Raw genomic sequence first — 14799 nt, 5'->3', positions numbered from 1 at the left:
TACAAAAATTAACTCAAAATGGATCAAAGACTTAAATATATGAACCAAAACTATTAAATATTTTTATCTGGAGAAAACATTTGGAAAATATTTGGAAACCACATATCTGATAAGGGTTTAATATCTAAAATATGTAAAGAAACCATGCAACTCAACAATAAAGACAAACAACTCATGTAAAAGAGAAAAGATAATAGACATTTCTCCAAAGAAGGTATATAAATGGCCAGTAGGCACATGAAAAGATGCTTAACATTATTAGTCATTAAGAACATGCACATCAAAACCACAATGAAATACCATTTCACATTAGAATGGCTACTATTAAAAAATAACAGAAAATAATCAGTGTTGGAGAAGATGTGGAGAAATATGCACACTTGTACATTGTTGGTGAGAATGTAAAACGAGGCAGCCCCTGTGGAAAACAGTCTTGCATTTCCTTTGGAAATTATATAGAGATTGGCCATACCTGGAAATTCCACTTGTAGATATATACCCAATAGTATTGAAAGCAGGCACTTGGACAGATATTTGTACACCAATGTTCATAGTGGCATTATTCGCAATTGTCAAGAGATGGAAGCCATGCCAAATGTCCATCAACAGATGAATGGATAAACAAAATGTGACATAAGCATACAATGGACTGTTATACAGCCTTAAAAAGGAATAAAGTTCTGATCCATGCAACAACATGGATGAATCTTGAAGACATCATGTTGTGTGAAATAAGCCAGCCACAAAAGGACAAATATTGTTTGACTTACTGATATGAAATAATTAGAATAGACAAATTCATAGGCAGAAACTACTATACAGATTACCAGAGACTGTGTAGGTATAGGGAACAGGGAGTTAATGCTTATTAGATAGGGTGATGAAAAAATTTTAGTAAAGGATAGTGATGATAGTAGCATAATGCTGTAAATATAATCAACACCACTGAATCCCATATTTGACTGTGTTGAAAGGAGAAATTTTAGCTTGTATATATTTTACTAGAATAAAAATTTTACAAACCCATAAGATTGTACAACATACACAGTATACTCTAATGTAAACTATAATAATAATAATATTCTAAATTGTAACAAAGTTTCCACACTAATACACAGTATTAATAATAGGGAAATTTGTGTGTGTGAGGGGAGATACATGGGTACTCTTCATTTTCTGCATGATTTTTCTGTAAATCTATAACATCATCAATAAAAATGTTTAAAAAAAATAGAAGAGGAAGGAACACTCGCCAGCTCATTCTTTGAGGCCAATATTGTCCTACTTCCAAGATCAAACAAATATATCACGAGAACAAAACTCAAAACTAGAGTGCTGCAATCAGCTCACAATAGGTTGGCTCGAAGGGAAGGCAACACAGAACTTTACAAAATAAAGGACAGAGAGAGAGACACAAGTGAGGAGATAAAGTTGGGACCAGGGGACTCACAGCTTCTGAAACTGAGAGCCTTGACCCTAGTTTCCACCTTGTATTTATTGGAAACTACCAAGCAGCTGTTTGGTATTAGAACTGCAACATCATCTATAAAAGGGAACAACTGCAACATCTAACAACTGCAACATCTACAATAGAACAGGTGTAACATTTACAATAAGGAACAGGTAAGCCAGTTTCCCACAATACTAGAGACAAATATCCCAATAAAAATGCAAAAATCCTCAACCAAGAAAACTAGCATTGAATTTAGCAGTATATAAAAAGGACTATAGACTGTCCTGAATATAGCGAGGAGCTGTATAAAATGACAGCTTCCCACTGAACTGAAAGGGATATGTCAGACCAAAGAATGACTCAGACAAGTCCAGCTTGGTGAGTAAATGAGTATTTAATAGGGGTGATGGGAGGAGAGACGACAGTTTGGAGCTCAATTGCCCCATTTCATTGCAAAAGGGAGGTTCTTTTTTTTTTTTTTTCCTATCTGGTGACCTATAAGGTCACCATGCAGGGGCCTTATGCCTCACAGCACAGGTCTGGGATGCCTTTTTTCTTTTTTTTACCAGGAGGTCTCAGGGATTGAACCTGGGTCCTTCATATAGTAAATGGGAGCGCAATTGCTTGAGACACAGCCGCTTCCCAAGAGGTTCTTTTATAATGCGTGTTTTTGTGCAGATGGGGAAGGCATATTGGGATGGCAATATTGGGATATGAAATCACAGCTACAGTATAAACAACAACAGGATAAATAATGAACAGAGGCAGAATAATTATGAGGTTCTGGGAGTTGCCACCTAGAAGGGCTGCTCTTATTTGAAGTCTTTAGCCAATGACTCCAATTTAACAAAGAGAAGAGAATAATACTCCAGGGAAGACTGGACTGCCAGATGCTGGCATCTATCCACACATCCAACAGTCTGACTGATTGTGGATTATTGCCAAGGTGGCGGCTGAGTCAAGGAAGACATCAGACAAAGTTGTATGACTCTAGAAGATAAACCTAAGGGCACAAGCACAAATATTTAGTAAGTATCTCAAGGGCAAGGTCTTCTCTGGTGAGTAAAATAAAGGTGGAACTTTCTCCCAAAGGTCCTAGGACATTTGCTGAGAGCAGGAGAGATCCCACACACATACTGACCCTCCATGGGAGCAGGCCATAACAACAATTGTTTCTTTAGGTTCTACCCACATCACTCTGGCAATTGTTGCCCCTGTTGGTATGCCTTTCATGCAGTTGACATATTGTAGTACTGTCAGGGAGAACAGGAAGATTGGCTTCAGTGTTCCACTGGCTTGTTACATAGCACCCTCCAGCACTAGAAAACAGAGCCAGTCTAGGGCTAATATCCACTGTAGGGCTAAGAGACCAAGCCATCACTGGCTGGTAAAGCCACAGGAGTCTTCAGCAGCAGTGTGTTTCCAGCCACTTCTGGGACATGTGAGGTGATGTAGCAGATACCTTTAGTTATTTTAGGGACCATATTAATTGGCTTTGCCAATTATTCAAATGGAGGGACACCATGTGCAGTAGATGGGGCCTGGTTTAAATGCATAAGAATCAGTTAAGACCAAGGTGCAACCCCACAATATGTGGTTTTTAGTGAGTTGCCTTATTTGTTGTTTTTGCAAGCTATTTATCCTTTCCATCTGTCCTGCCCTTGTGGGGTTATAGGGTAGGTGAAAATGCTAATCAATATCCTGTTCTTTAGCTCATTGTTGTACATCATGCCTGGTAAAATATGTTCCTTAGTCACTGTCTATTCAAAGGGGTATCCTATATAGACTACTAAGCCATTTTATCCCTTTGATGGTCTTTGTAGGGTAGCCTGTTTACCAGAAAGGCTTGTAGAAGGCCAGTTTTAGTATCTACACAGGTTAATGCATAGCATTTACCTGAATTGATTGGTAAGGGTCCAATATAATCTTTTTGTCAGTCCCATAAGGGTATGTTGGCTCTGTATGTGCCCACTGCTGTAAGGCACCATTTGTGGCCAAAGCCAAGAACAGGCCTCCCAATCCTGTATGATATGAACCAGGTCAGAATATTTGATATGAGTGCCTATTGCCTTGGCCATGCACCACCCTGTGGCAGTTCCTCTATGGCCACTCTTTTTGTGTAGCTATAGGGTTGCTTCTTCAGTGGGCATAGGGCAAATCAGACAAATGTGAACCAAAGCCTCTGCCTCTTGGTTCCTGGGCAGGGAGGTTTTTTAATGTATAGGGAGGCCTTTGGAACTTGGAGGTGATTATAACTCTCTTGCCATAGGATAGCGCCCTATACTGCCATTCCATCTCTTGCCAGTCATCTTTATGCCATTGATGTATTCATAAGGTGAGGCCCTGATATCAGTACACAGGATGATAGGCCATGTTTCTCTAGTAATTATCATCCATGCAGCCCTTACCAACCACTGGCTACTCTGTCCTAAACCAGCCAGATAGTATAATTTTGCATCTGTATGGCCATGGCCATCCAATTTTGAGTATTTCTTCTGCTGCATGCATTAGTAGACCAAGCATTTTCAGGAATTGGAGGGTTTCCCTCATGCATTGTGGGTAGGATGAAGGTAGGAGCCTCTATCTGTGGGGGACAGTCTTGTTCCTTAATTAATATAGGGCTGAGGACCTGTTGTAAGGTCTGACTAAGGGGCTAGTTGATATTACTGCCCTCTGCTGCAGAGAAGCATGCCAGACTGTAAAGTCTGCAATTGGGCCACTAGTGACTGGGGCTTAGTTTAGTAGCCCTTCTAGCCAAACTTTTTTGGGTTAGGCTATTTTTACAGTTGCAGTCTGGGCCCCCGTGATAGACTCTGTGTTGGAGGGCTTTGTATATAGCCAACAGTTGTTCCATAACAATATACTTAGCCTCTACTCCCTTCCATGTCTGTGACCAATATCTTATGGGCATTATCCCTGAGGGCTGTTTTTGCCCCAGACCCAACTCATACCTTCTGCACTTCTAGTTATTTCTAATATAAAAGGATGTTGGGACAGGGAAGAACGAGGGGCCTTGGCCTGTAAGACCAGGAGATTGGCTTGAATGTCTTTTGCTCTTTATCTCCCCAGTCCCAAGGTTTTCCTTGTTTTATGAGATGGTGTAAAGGTCTGAGGACTTGGGCTAAATGTGATATAAATATCCTCCAGTAGCCTAGGTGTCCTATGAAAACTTGCAGTTGTTTAACCATAGTAGGAACAGGTTTTGTAAATTTTTTCATTACTTTTTCTGGAATGTTATGGGTCTTACCTGACCAGGTGACACCCAAGAATTTCACTGCTACTCCAGGCACTTGAATCTTACTGGATTTACTTCCCATCCTCCAGCTTTTAACCCATCAGGGACAATAGTCAAAGTTGTTCCTAAATCTGCAGAAGAATTAGAGGTTAACATAGTATCATCAATGTAATAAAATAAAGTAAAAGTTGATGGCAAGACAATTGTTGAAAGATCCTAGGCCACCATCCCATGGCAGATGTTGGAACATTGTAAATAGCCTTGGGGTAAAACAGTGAAGGGTCATTGTTGGTCTCCCCAAATGAAAGCAAATTGATCTTGGGACTGCCAGTCTAAAAGAAGGCTGAAGAAAGCATTTGCAAGACCTAATACCACACAAGCAGTTCCCAATTTAGTGGCTAGCTGATCAAGTAATTAGGCTATATTGGGAAATGCCTCAGTTATTGGTGGTACGACTTTATTTAATTTTTGGTAGTCCATTGTCATTCTCCAAGTCATCCTCTGACTTTTTCACTGGCCATACAGGGCTATTGAAAGGATTTTGGGATGGTTGTATAATTTGTGCTCCAACCAATTCTAGAAAGAACCATGTCAATTATTTCCTGATGTCCACCTGGCAAGTGGTATTGTTTTACATGCACAGTGTGCCACGGTGGAGTTAGAATGACCAGTTTCTATTTAGCCCAACCTTGTAAAGGAACTTTGACCACATGCACCAACAGTGGGAATTCTCCAACAGTGATATGCAAAGTGTGGCCCATCAAAACATCCACCCCAAGGATGTTTTCTTGTTGGGGAGATAATATTCACTACATATTCCCTGGGCGGGGGGAGGGAGGGGAATAGTTGCCCACCCTGAGAGTAAGATGTGCCTGTTTTGTTCTTATGGCAGAATTGCCATATCCATTGATGATAACCCATTGCTCTTGGTGTTTTTCAGGGTTCCTATATATTGAAGTGTATTCTGCTCCAGTATCTACTACTGCCCATGTGTTTGTTTGCTACAGGGAATCCAATAGTCGTGAGCTCCACATGTGGTCTCTCGTCACCCTGCAGAACTCTGACAAGTAGGCAACCATGGCCTTCTCATCAAAGGAGGCATTTGCGGGGGGGGGGGGGGGGGGGGGTGTCCGCCTGACCAGATCCTTCTCTTGCCGGCCTGTAGGTACTACAGTTAACTTCATCATCAAACACTGGAACTTTGGCAAATTGTTGTTAGGGTTTTAATGCTTTCCACAGGCCAATTAATACCACATTTGGTTTTTTATTAGTGCTCTCTTGGGCAATGCCTGCTCTCAATAGTTGGGCCCACATTTGTTTGTCAGTTACCCTTACAGGGCCTTTAGCTGTTGGGCCTTTGATCTGTGGCCCTGGGGTTCTGGGAGGATGCTCTCTTTTCACTTTTCCTGCCTTCTGCCCCTTTAATATTTTCCATAATTTATCTCTGGTTCTGTCAAGGTCACTGAGCTCAGCCATAGCCTTCCCTTATAGCATATACCTTATATGTGACCAAGGGGCTTAGGAGAATGACTACAGCACTGTGGCAGTTTGATATTATTTATGAATTCCAAAAAGATATATAGATTGTGTTTGTAAACTGGTCTGTTCCTCTGGGTGTGATGTGCTAGATTCAGCTGAGGCATCTGATTAAATTATGTTAACATTAGGGCTTTGATTCAACCACATCAACACTCAGCGTTGAGTCCCCACCCCCTTGGTGAGCTGACACACAGAAAAAGACACAGCAGAGGAAGAGAGGCAGCTCATTACGCATGGCAGAGGCCTGGGAAGAGAGATGAGCTTGATTGTCTATAGCTGACCTTGTGAAGAGACCAGAGCACCTGAGCCTGGAAAGAAACAAGCCCTGGGAAGAGAGATGAGCCTTAGGCCAGCCTACAGTTGAGATCAGAAGAAGCTGGGCCCACGGAGCCTTAAGAAGAGGTAGTCTGAACCCTTGCAGATATTGCCCACCATCTTTCTTACAACGTGGCAACAGACTTGGGGTGAGGAAATACCTCTTATGGTACCTTGAGTTGGACTCTTTAGGCCTTATGGCTGTAAACTTCTACCCCAAATAAATACCCTTTATAAAAACAGACAGATTTCTGGTACTTTGCATCAGCACCCCTTTGGCTGACTAATACAAGCACTTACCATTCTCTGGGTCCTGAATTTATGAGTTTCTTTCTTTCTCATTTTTTCAATAAATATTGTATGGTCAGGTCCTGTAAAAGTTTGGTCATAAGTGGAATCTCTCATGCCCAATTCTTTTAACATGGCTTGGACTTCCTCTAACATTCTCCACCAGGTGGGTGGGTTGGGAAGTTCCCCTGCTGACATCCATATATTTTTACATGCTGGGATAAGCTAATCTGTAAGAGAATGGGTGCCAGCTATATGCTGTAAATTATGTAATTTTTACCTTAAGGCAGGATTGGTGGTGATATTACTCAACTTTTCTGCTTCCCTAACAGGTAGACTAATCCCATTCCTTGGTGTAAGGGGCCAGACCCAACGATTTTGGGTCTCTTCTTCAATAACCTCTATATCAGTATCACTATCCTTATCTTCCCAAGGATTCCATGTTTTCAGATTCCAAACTTTCCTAGCTGGTATAGCCTGGACACCTGGTTTTGTTTACAACCCCCTAATTTTAAGAAACAACAGGCCAATGTCACCATGTTTTCCTCCTTTTTATCTAGTTGTTTAGAGAGACCTGTCACCAAAGTAGAGGTGGAAGTCCACATATACTGTTCTAGTTGTAACTCCTCTGTGGCAGTTTGATATTATTTATGAATTCCAAAAAGAGATATGAATTATGTTTGTAAACAGGTGTGTTCCTCTGGGTGTGATACCTTTTGATTGTATTAGATTCAGCTGAGATGCCTTTGATTAAATTATGTTAAGAGTAGAGCTTTGATTCCACCACATCAGTAGGGTGTAACTTACTTTAATCCCCTGCACCCTTGGTGGGCTATATAAATAGACAGCCACTCAAGAAGACACACAGAAGTAGATACAGAAGAGAGAACATTGTCAGTTTTGATACTGGAGCCCCAGGGAGCGATGAGACATTCACCAGATAGTTTACAGCTGACCTTGCGAAGAGACCAGAACAGCTGAGAAGCCCTGAGAGATAAGCCCTAAAACTGAAATCAGAAGAAACTGGGACCAAGGAGCCTTGAGAGGAAAAAGGAAGGAGAGATCAGGAGAGATTGCCTGCCATCTTGCTTCAACACGTGGCAACTGACTTGGGTGAGAAATCAACATTGAGTTGGACTCTTTAGGGCCTTGTAACTATAAGATTTTACCCCAAATAAATACCCTTTATAAAAGCCAGCAGATTTCTGGTACTTTGCATCAGCACCTCTTTTGGCTGACTAATACATCTTCCCTCAAATGATGGATTCCTTTGTCTTTCTTGAGACTATCTACTGTAGCTAACCACACCATACACAGTAATGTTCAGCCAATTGCTGTGGCAGCACACCTACCATTTTTACTGCATTTTATAATCTTCTTGTGCTGCAATACATGCTCTATTCCCTCCAGTGTTTTTGGGTCATCCCATACTCATGCGGAGGTCTTCAACAATCAAGTAAGTGGGTGACTCCACCTAACGTGGAACCAGCAGGCCACCCTGGGATTTCCCCCTTGGGTTCCCCACCCCAGCTTATATTTTGGTCTGACAAATTCTGCTGACTGCACCAATTGCCCTACATATAGTGAGGAGCTGTATAAAATGACAGCTTCCCTCTGAACTGAGAGGGATACGTTAGATCAAAGAATGACTCAGAGAAGTCCAACTTGGCAAGTAAATAAGCATTTATAGGGGACTTATGTGGGATCCTCATCCTTGGCAGTGGGAGTAGAGATGACAGTTCTGAGCTCCATTGTCTGCATCTCACTGCAAATAAGGGAGGTATTTTATAATGCATGATTTGTGTAGATGGGGAAGGCATGTGAAGGGCAGCAGGACTTCTAAAGAATGCAGTGTTACAAGATTTACTGATCAGTCATGAGTTCACAACCAGTTCCTGAGGCTTGCCCTTAAAGTATTTAAGAATGGAATGTTGCTGCAACTGGAAGGGGAAAGAACTGGAAGGGTTGGGGGAGAAAATGCAAAGTCATATATGCCACATACACCATGACCAAGTAGTATTTATCCTTAAAATGCAAGGTTGGCCCAACATACGAAAAGAACCAATGTAATAATACATTTTATTAATAGAATAAAGGCCAAAACCACGTGATCATCTACATAGATGCAGAAAAATCTTCACTAAATCGAGTACCCATTTGTGTTGAAAACACTCAGGAAACTAGGAATAGAAATTAACTTTGTTAACCTAATAAAGGGCATCTATAAGAAACTCACAACTAGCATCATACTTAATGGTGACTGTTGAAGACTGGTGAAAGAACAGTACTACTCTTGCCACTTCTATTTAACATTATACTGAAGTTTTAGTCAGGGAAATTAGGTAAGAAAAAGAAATAAAGGGCATACAGATCAGAAATGATGAAGTAAAACTATCTCTATTTATAGATGATATTATCATTTATATAGAATATACCAAGGAATCTATACATGTGTGCATGTGCATGCATACAAACATACACACACACACAACTTTTAGAACTAATAAATGAGTTCAGCAAGATGCAGAAACAATCACTATACCAAAATCAATTGTATTTCTTTGTATTGTATTGGTGGCAATTACATTACCAATGAATAATCTGAAAATGAAATGAAGAAAATTTCATTTGCAATAGTATCAAAAAGAATTAAATACTAGGAGTAAACTTAACAAGAGAAGTGCAAAAGATGTGTACACTGAAAATTATAAAATATTGCTGAAAGAAATTAAAGAAGACCTGAATAAGTAGAAAGACATCCTATGTTCATTGATTGGAAGACTTAATATTGTTAAGATGGCAATATTACCCAAATTGATCTAAGTTTGAATGCAATGCCTCAGAAAATCCCAGCTGCTTTTTTTGCATAAATTGGAAAGTTGATGCTAAAATTCACAAGGAATACAAGAGATTAAGAATAGCCAAACAATCTTAAAAAAGAACAAATTTAGAGGACTCACACTTCCTGATGTCAAAACTTACAAAGCCATGGTAATTAAGACTGTGATTCTGGCATAAGGCTAGACCAATGGAATAGAAAGAGATTTCAGAAATTGACTCATACATTTATAGTCAACTGATTTTGACAAGGGTACCGTAGCAGTTTGATATTATTGATGAATTCCAAAAAAGAAATATTGGATTATGTTTGTAAACTGGTCTTTTTCACTGGGCATATTAGATTATATTGGATTCAGAAGATTACTTGATTAAATAATGATTAAGGCTTTGATTGGGCCACATCAGTAGGATGTTGTATCCTTGCACCCTTGGTGGGTGGGCACTTACAGAGAAAACGATGTGGCAGAGTTAGTTGGAGTCTTGAGCTGGAGCCCATGAAGTAAGCACACAGATGAGTTTAGTTGTAAGGAAAGAGAAGCAAGCCCCAGGAAGAGAGGAACCCTGAGCCTGGAGAGAATCAAGCCCTGGGAAGAGAGGAACCCAGGAAGCCTGAACCCTGGCAAACTTCAGTAACCATCTTGCTCCAACACGTGGCAAAAGACTTTGGTGAGTGAAGTAACTTATGCTTTATGGCCTGGTAACTGTAAGCTTCTACCCCAACTAAATACCCTTTATAAAAACTAACCTATTTTTGGTATTTTGCATCAGCACCCCTTTAGCTGACTAATACAGGTACTAAAACAATTCAATGGGAAAGAATCGTCTTTTTAACAGCTGGATATTCACATGCAAAAGAATGAATTTGGACACCTACCTCATTCCATAAACCAAAATTAACTCAAAAAGTAAGAGCTAAAGCAATAAAGATCTTAAAAGACATAGGTGCAAATCTTTATGACCTTGGATTAGTTATAGTTTTCCCAGATATGACACATAAACTACAAGTGTCTGAAGAAAAACAATGGACAAATTGGCCTTCATCAAAATAAAAAACTTTTTGCTTTAAAGGACACTATCGTGAAAGTGAAAAGACAACCCACAGAATAGGAGATAATATTTTCAAATCATAAATCTGTTAAGGCTTTTGTATATAGAATATATAATAAACACTTACAGTTCAACAGTAGAAAGACATAACCCAACTTTAAAAATAGGCAAAAGATTTGAATACAAACTTCTCCAGAAATGATCTATAAGTGGCCAATAAGCACATGAAAAGAAGTTCAATATCATTAGTCATTAGATAATTGCAAACAAAAACCACAAAGATATGACTTCATATCTACAAGGATGACTATTTAAAAAAGACAGATATGGAGACATGGAGAAATTAGAACCTTCATATATTGCTTGTGGGAAAGTATAATGGTGCATAATCATTTTGGTAGTTCCACATAAAGTTAATTAAAGAGTTACAATATGACCCCACAATTCCATCCCTAGGTATATACCCAAGAGAATTGAAAACAGAGACTCAAACACTTGTACACCAATATTTAAGGTAGCAATTTTCATCATAGCCAAAAGGTAGAAACAACCTAAGTGTCATGAACTCTTGAATGGATAAACAAAATGTGATATATCCATACAACGGAATATTATTCAATCCTAAAAAGGAATGAAATACTGATACATTCTACAACATGGATGAACCTTGAAAAATTCTGCTAAGTCAAAGAAGTCAGACAAAAGTCTCCATATTGTATGATTCCATTTATATAAAATGTCCAGAGTAGTCAAATCCATTGAGAAAGAAAGTAGATTACTGGTTGCCAAGTACTGGGAGTAGTAGGGAATCACTGCCAGTGGATACAGGGTTTCTTTTTGGGTGAATACAAAGTTCTGGAATTATGTAATGGTGATGCTTGACAGCTTTATGAATGTATTAAGAATCACTGAATTGCACACTTAAAAAGGGTGAATTTTATGGTATGCGAACTATATATAAAAATGATGGGTGGTTGCTGATAGTCAGGAGAGGGAAGAAGAGATATGGTGTGGGGGCATTTTCAGGATTTGGAGTTGTCCTAGGTGGTGCTGCAGGGATGGATGCTGGATGTTGTGTGTCCTGTCGTGGCCCACTAGCTCGACTGGGGGAGAGTGTGAACTACAACGTGGACCACTGTCCATGTGCTGCAGTGGTTCTCCAGAATGTATTCGCCGGGTGCAGTGGATATGCCATAATGATGGAAGAGTTTGTTGATGTGGGAGGGGTGGCATGGGTGGGGTGGGGGTTATATGGGGACCTCATATTTTTTTAATGTAACATTAAAAAAAAAAAGAAAAAAAAGGAAAAAATGATGGGATGTAATTTCTCAACATTGGAGAAGGGAGATAGAAGTATGGAAAGGGAGAAAGCTTGAATAAACTCTATAGTTTTGGATTGGAATTGGAGGTATGAGTGTGAACTCATGTTTTTAAAAAAAATATACGTATATAGAGATGGAGAATATAGAAATAAACATAGATGTAAATGTGTGTATTTGTGTGTGTGAACATTCCTTAGTTCTGTCCATGGAAGTGACCTGGGGACAGTGACATCCCAATAGCAGTGAGTGCTCCCAGAATGCAGGTTTTGGTTTCTAAATATCACTCTCCACTCAGGACTCCACTAAGGAGTCTAAGGAACCAGGACTTCTTGGAGGAATGGCTACTACTGAAGCTGGGTGAGGAAAGTAGCAGATGAACCTGGAGCATCACGTTGTTCCAGAAAGCAAGGAAGTGCTCAAAGAATTATGAGCGCATGTTGGAAGGATACAGAAACTGACTTGAAGGATCTAATCAGGGACAATTTGTTATCAAAATGAGTAATGACAGCAATGGATTCAAACCCATGGAATAAAAATAAGAAACCACGAATCCATAAAGATACAAATAAATAAAGTAAAAAAATGGAAAGTTTCATGAAGAATGGGATATATACATAGTTTATAAGTACCTCACCACACAAAACTTATTAATTACAAAAGGAAAAAGAATAAATTCATAGTGGAGAAGCCTGGCAGATATCATCTTAATCAAGTGATAAAAATGAACATCATCAATAATGAGATAGATCTTGAAGATGGTCTACCTGATACGACGTAGTGAGAACTCAGCATCGCTTATGTGGTATTCCTACCAATGAAGCAAAACCTAAGTAGAGTCATGAGGAAACATCAGCCAAACCAAAATTAAGGGAAATTCTACTAAATATCTGGCCTGTAATTTTCAAAAATGTCAAAATCATGAAAGCCAAGGCAAAATGGAGGGATTCTTCCAGATTGAAGGAGTATAGAGCCTTACAACTAAATGCAACATATAATTCTGCCCTGGAAGTTTTTGCTATAAAAGACATTGTTGGGACAATAAGTAAGTGAAACCTACATGGGATCTATGGATAAAATGATGTTAATTTCCTGATTTTTTTTTTTTAGTTTTATCATTGTTTTTTGGGGTATTCTGTTTGTGGGGAATACATATAATAGTATTTGGCAGTGATGGATCAGATCAATAACTTATTCTCAAATGGTTCAGAAAGAAACATTTCTTTGTTTCATTGATGTGCTGGAGCTGATTATGCTCCTATCTTCCCAACTCTGCATTTAGTGACCTCATGTGGTTAACTCAAAATCAACCACCATGGCAGCAATTACACCATGTAAATGGGCAAATGTCACATCAAAGTGAAAGGGATTAATAACAAGTTACTGTCTCCAATCCTTGTTAGAACAAGGCTTGCAATAAATATGTAAAGAGCATTTTGGGGAAGGGGATTTGGCTTTACTGATAGAGCATCCACCTACCACATAGGAGGTCCAGGATTCAAACTCATGGCCTCCTGACCTGTGTGGTGAGCTGGCCCATGCGCAGTGCTGATGCACACAAGGAGTGCCCCTGCATAGGGGAGCCCCACACGCAAGGAGTGCACCCTGTAAGGAGAGCCTGTCCAGGAGTGGTGCTGCACACATGGAGAGCTGATGCAGCAAGATGACGCAACAAAAAAAGACACAGATTCCTGGTTCCGCTGACAAGAATCCAGACAGACACAGAAGAACACACACAGTGAATGGACACAGAGAGCAGATAGGGGGGTGGGTGGGGGAAATAAATAAATAAATAATCTTAAAAAAAAAAAGAGCATTTGTGTAATGTTTTACAGTTCACAAAAGCATATTTCTATACTTTTGTTTAATATTTCTGACAAGTCAATAAAGTAGTGATGAGCAAATCTTCTTTTCCTAGGCTGCTTAAAGCAAATACCATGATATGGTTTGGCTTTGTCACAGGCTTGCAATAATTAACAAGCTGTAGCTGTTTCCCCTGATATGCATTGTGAAAAGGCTCACCCCATCCCCCAGAAGCCTACGTGTCTAAGGGCACGGCACTTCCCCACAGGCTAGACAAAGAAACCACGTAGAGACCGGAGTAAAGGGAAACGGAGCCCATCCCTACCTGCATATCAGAGGGAGATAAAGAAACCCTTTAATCCCCACAGATCAAAGAAACATCTGCTCCTCCAGCATTCCAAGAAACTATAACTCCCTAACCCATTATCCTCTAGTCATTATTGGGGAAAATTTTCACCTCTAGAGCCTCCTATTGTTTCCTGCACCTCACTCGAACCCTCAACCCCCTCCCACCAACTTTCATTTCCCCCCAAGGAAAGTTCTGTATGAATTTTAAAAATCACCCCCTTCTAGGAGTGGGCTGAAGTCTCTCTTCAGACCCCACCATGCTGGTGGGGGGGCTGAAGTCTGTTCTTCAGACCCTCTCTGTTGGGGGAGCTTTTCAATACATTTTCTGCCTGTGGTCATATAGGTCTCTGTGTCCCAGTAAGTGCCGTTCTTCTCCAACAGGCTTGAACAATGAGAATTTATTAGCTAACAGTTCTGAGGCAGAGAAAACGTGCAAATAAAGGCATCATCAAGGTGATGTTTTCTACCTGAATACTGGCTGCTGGCAATCACTGGCCCCTCTTTCACATGGCAAGTCACATGGTGGTGCCTGATGCTCTCTCCCTTTCCTTCAAGGTTTTGTTGCCTTCAGCTTCTGGCTTCCATGGCTTTCTCTCTCTCTGTATTCATTC

This window comes from Dasypus novemcinctus, chromosome 9, assembly GCF_030445035.2.
Source record: "Dasypus novemcinctus isolate mDasNov1 chromosome 9, mDasNov1.1.hap2, whole genome shotgun sequence".
In the NCBI taxonomy this organism is placed as follows: Eukaryota; Metazoa; Chordata; class Mammalia; order Cingulata; family Dasypodidae; genus Dasypus; species Dasypus novemcinctus.
Note: the sequence above shows the minus strand (reverse complement) of the source record.